Source organism: Rhipicephalus microplus, chromosome X (genome assembly GCF_043290135.1).
Source record: "Rhipicephalus microplus isolate Deutch F79 chromosome X, USDA_Rmic, whole genome shotgun sequence".
NCBI classification, from domain to species: domain Eukaryota; kingdom Metazoa; phylum Arthropoda; class Arachnida; order Ixodida; family Ixodidae; genus Rhipicephalus; species Rhipicephalus microplus.
The window spans coordinates 156,858,358-156,863,996 of record NC_134710.1 but is presented as its reverse complement, the minus strand read 5'-3'; the positions used below and the strand labels follow the sequence as shown (position 1 = coordinate 156,863,996).

Genomic DNA, 5,639 nt, shown 5'->3' with positions numbered 1-5,639 from the left:
TATGGCCTGAAGTCTAGACAACTTGCTGTGCGGAGGAGAGAATGACCACCTACTCAACTGGTAGTGTTTAGCCATTTCACTGAATGTAAGTGAAGTAAATGTTTGCCTTTGCCTCGCCTTTTCTGCATAGCATTTCAGCGCAAGATTCGAACTAGGGCTTTTCGACAGCGTATAATGGATACAACACGAATGTTTGTCACTACTTTTGGCATTACAGTTTTAGTATATCAAGCGAGTGTCTTTTGTGATTCAAACGATAAATATAAATTGGCTTAGTTGGACGACAGCACGAAAACATTGATTAATTTGTACGTTTCGGCCGGGGTCTGGCCGAAATGCAGGAAGAATAAAAGTTTCCGTACGTTCGTCCGCTCAAGCCAATATATATATATATATATATATATATATATATATATATATATATATATATATATATTCTATTTCTGTGTGATTAGCACCAACAATAAAGAGGAAGCACTAGCGCAATACATCCTTTAGGGTGACGGTGACTTAATCCTATAGATTGCGAGCAGTGCAGTGACTATTATGGAGAATGAAGCAAGTGCGAAATGCCCGTACAGGCTGTTGCATCCACGGACGCATTACGTCTGTCACTGCGCTACCATGCGATGTACCTTGCTATTGCTATATCACTAAAATGATAAAATTAAATAGAAAATGAACTTTGAGTCTGCCCATATACAGACAGTCAACGGTACTGAAAGTGCCTTCTTTTCGCTTTCTGTAGTGAAAATGGTTCGCTTATGGGGGTTTTTGAGCAGCGCGCCACGATCGAAGTCGCCTTCCGTGGACTACTGAAAGAGGTGCTGACGCGGAGTCGTGCAGGAACAGATTGAGTGCGGGAGCGCAACAGCAGCGCCTAGAAAAAAAAAACATTTATATTTGCATCCATCTGTCTACTTCTACCGGTGTTGTAAAGTGTGCACACTTTCGAAGTTGCTGGTCTACTTTTAAAAATTATGTATATACTGTTCACTCAATTTGTAGCAGTAATGAGAAAACTTATATGTCTTTCTAGTTCGTCTAAGATTCTTGAAAAAAAATGAGCCAATCTTGGTGACTGCATCTTTTTTTGATGTGTTCTTCGCGTCATTGTTCCGCCGCAACACGAAGCGACGAATGAGATATGGTTCCTCTTGGCGTAAGATAAAAGAAACGTAGCGAACTAATTTTGATCGATGTAAGAGGAGGGCCGTATGGCAAATGAACACGTATATGTTTCCCGAAAACCCTTGGGCTTGCATAGATCTTACTTATGTAAGCTGTCTATAACGCCTGCTATTTCCAAGATATTACGCACTGCGGAATAGCAGTTAACGAAAGATGCATTATTTCATGTTTTGGCGGAGATAAGATGACTTTGCCTTTTTTTTTCTCCTGGTTACAGTTCCCATCATGATTTTATTACAGTTTGATTACAACATGATTACAGTTCCCATCATGAAGAAGAGAAAAATAATATACGGTGGACGCCCCTCGGGTGCCCCCCTTCCACTCTTCCTTCCACTTCCCCCCTCCACTCTTTCCTCCACTTCCCCCTTCATCTCTCTCCCCCTTCTCCCCTTCACCATTCTGATGTCAGCGGTCTGTGTATGTTTACGTTCACTAACGCATTCCTCCCGATCAGACGGCCCCTCCTGGCACTGGCGGTTCGATGTGGGGCAAAAAAGAGCTTTTCAGGAAGTCCTAAGCCTTTAACTACTCGGAGTCCCGTAAACAATTCGTCGTAGAAGGAGGGGTGCCACGTATTGTGGCAGAGGCTGGTAAGCGGGCATTTTAGGAAGTTCTAAGCCTTGAACTACTCCACGCCCTGTCAACATTTCGCCGTAAAAAGAGGGTTGCCCCGTATTGCGGTAGGCTGTGCAAGCGGGTGCAATGCGAATTCCTTGCCCGCTTCTGGAGTACGCGTGTAGTGGGGGCCTCCCGGCTGTGCACAGGGTTGCTGTTGGGCATGTCATGCATGGCACAATTGATTGGGTAGTAAAATAAAACAGAAAACAGACGACAGCTGCATTTAGGAAGAGTAGTTACACTTGGAATTGTTTTGGCTTGTCCAGTGTCCTTCGCAGCTGCAGTGCCGTGAACTCCGTTACTATTTTCATTGTTGCCGTTATTGTTTTCTAATGCTTCAATTAAAGCATTAGAAAACATATACTAGAAAACAAGCAGATATATATATATATATATATATATATATATATATATATATATATATATATATATATATATATATATATATATATATATATATATATATATATATATATATATATATATATATATATATATATATATATATATATATACTTATATATATATACATATATGTATATATATATATATTCATTTTTATTCATTTTTATTTTCTTAAGGACCCCACTGGGGGTATTACATAAGGGGTGGATACACAGGAAAAGAGAACATTTCAACACGTTAGTTTTCGCAGCACAGGTGATTTGTAACATTTCTCGTGAAGGATGATGGGCAGGTGGTTGTAGCAATGGAGCAGGGAAGGTCGTTCCAATCCTTGACGGCGCGGGGGGAAAAAGAAGCTGAAAAAGTGGCAGTTCTGTTGCGATAACGGGACACTTGAAGTGGATGGCTTGTGCGGTGTGAAATGTATGTCGGGGGGAGGATGTAAGGAGCTGCATTGAGAGAAGAGTGAAAAAATTTATGAAAGAGAGAAAGGGTGGCGATACGGCGGCGAACAGAGAGGGGTGATAAACCGGATTGTGCTTTCAAGGATGAAATGCTGATGTCGTATGAGTACTGGGAGTGAATGAATCGAACGGCGCAATTTTGGACAGATTCGAGGTCGTTAATGAGGTATGATTGGGGCGGGTTCCATATGGGGGAGTCATATTCGAGTTTCGACCTGATGAGGGACTGATATGCCAGCAACTTCACATGTTTTGGTGCATGACGTAGGTGACGCTTCAAGAAGCCCAGAGTTTTATTTGCCGATGAAATGATGTTAGTAATATGCGCATTCCAAGTGAGATCGCAATACAATGTGACACCTAGATACTTGTAGGATGGTTGTGATTGTACAGGGACGTTGGCGATTTGGTATGAAAAAATGAAAGGATTCTTACGGCGGGTAAACGTAACAAGTTTGCATTTGTTAGGGTTAAGAGACAAAAACCAATTATCGCACCAATCTTGAATGTGGTTAAGATCGTTCTGGAGAAGATTTTGGTCCGATAGGTTACACAGTCATCTGCAAACATGCGGATTTTGCAGCATACGCTGAGAGGTAAGTCGTTGATGTATATCAGAAACAGGAGGGGGCCCAGAACTGAACCTTGAGGTACGCCTGATGTTACTTTGAGGCAAGCAGAAGATTTATTATTAACATACACAAATTGAGAACGGTTAGTTAGAAATGCTTGATCCAATTTAGTACACTTGGGTCTAAGTTTAACTGGGATAGTTTTAGCATTAGTCTTTGGTGGGGTACTGTGTCGAATGCCTTTGCGTAATCTAAAAAGATTGCGTCAGTTTGTAAGTTGTTGTCAAGGTTAGCATGCAGATCGTGAAGAAATATTGCTTGTTGTGTTTCGCAGGAGAATCCTTTCCTAAAACCATGCTGGCTGGGGTGAAAAAAGTTGTTGGAATCTAGAAAAATTACAATGTGAGAGTAGATGACATGTTCCATGATTTTGCATGGAACGCTTGTTAAAGAAATGGGACGGTAGTTCAATGGACAGTTCTTATCACCTGATTTGTAGATGGAAACGACCTTGCCCATGTTCCAGTCATCTGGAAGAATGCTTGCGGAGAGCGACTGCGCATACATGAAGCACAGAAATGGGGCGATGGTGCCATGAATATTTTTAACACTTTTGAGTTAATATCGTCGACGCCACCTGATGAGAACAGTGTCATGTTTTGAATAATACTTGAAATACCACCTGCGCGAAAAACAATTGGGCACATAGAGGGTGTCAACAGCACCGGGGCAGGAGAGGAAGGTACGCTAGATTCTTTATTAAACACAGATGAAAATGCACTGTTAAAAGCATCAGCACATAGATCATCTGAGAGCATGTGACCGGAGTCATTAGTAAGGTAAATGGTGCTGGTAGACCGAGGGTTCACTATCTGCCAAAATTTACGTGTGTTATCGGTTAGCATGCCTGGTAAATCCTGGTTCAAAAACGTATATTTTCCGTTACTAATAGCGGTATTATATTCTTTTTTGGCTGCGTTGTATTTCGCCTAAGCTTCAGGTGTCTCTTTTGATTTTGCTGCGCGGAAAAGGCGCTTTTTTCTATTCTCTAGTCTCTGTAGTTTGTTTGTAAACCAGGGTTTCTGCGGCGTGCTACGGACTGATGTTGTGGGGATAAATTTGCTAATTAATTTATTCATCCTATGTTTAAAAATCTCCCAATTATCGCTCACAGATCGGGAGTGAAAGCTATGTTCGAAGTCTGAAAAAAAGTTTTCTAGTTCTTTGTTAATGGCCTCATAATTAACTTTATCGTATAAGGTAATTGTTTTCTTGAGTTTGTCGCACCGCTCAAGAGGGAAGGAAAAATTTGCATGTATCACTTTGTGGTCACTAATTTCGGGTAGGTATGAAATGGACGATAAAGAATCTGGGCGGTCGGTTAGTATTAAATCTAAGATGTTAGCACAGCCGCCTGATATGCGCGTGGGCTCTGACACAAGTAGAAAGTCAAGCAAACGTCTATGAAATCTTTCGTTTCAACATCGTATGCTGTATATATATATATATATATATATATATATATATATATATATATAATCAGATCTAACAGACAGTAATGCCAAGGAATGTACAGGGGAAGTTATTATAACCAATGGAATGTAAATAAGAAGAATGAAGAAAGAAAATTGGATGAAAAAATAACCAGCCTTGAGCAGGAATCGAACCTACGACCTTCGAATAGCGCGTTCGATGCTCTAACCACTGAGCTATCACGGCGGCCTTCACCTCATCAACTTTTTTGGGTTTTTATATGTGAATTTAGAAGTAGGAGTGACAGTCAGCGCCATCTATAAGCCAAAGAACGAGTGTGAAAACACTCTTATTCGTATGTTTGGCGTCACGTAGCACGTGAACTTCTTATGAGCGGGCAGCTGATTAATTGTCCCTCTTATACAACCTAAACACACCAAGTATGCCAGTACGAGACCCTCGTTCATTGAAATATGGGAAAGAAGTGTATGCCTCAGGGCTCGTTTTTCCGTGTTTTAACACACTATTAATGAGATCTAACAGACAGTAATGCCAAGGAATGTACAGTGGAAGTTATTAGAACCAATTGAATGTAAATAAGAAGAAAGAAGAAAGAAAAGTGGATGAAAAAATAACCAGCCGTGAGCAGGAATCGAACCTACGACCTTCGAATAACGCGTTCGATGCTCTAACCACTGAGCTATCACAGCGGCCTTCCCCTCAAACACTTTTTTGGGTTTTTATATGTGAATTTAGAAGTAGGAGTGACAGTCAGCGCCATCTATAAGCCAAAGAACGAGTGTGAAAACACTCTTATTCGCATGTTTGGCGTCACGTAGCACGTGAACTTCTTATGAGCGGGCAGCTGATTAATTGTCCACCTTATACAACCTAAACACACCAAGTCTGCCAG

At 41.0% G+C, this 5,639-nt stretch overlaps 1 non-coding gene across 1 annotated transcript; it reads right to left on the bottom strand.

Moving 5' to 3' along the window:
• Window positions 1–4,899: 4,899 nt before the first annotated feature.
• Window positions 4,900–4,972, bottom strand: TRNAA-CGC (transfer RNA alanine (anticodon CGC)). The gene has a single exon. It is a non-coding gene; the product is annotated as a tRNA-Ala (tRNA).
• Window positions 4,973–5,639: the final 667 nt, after the last annotated feature.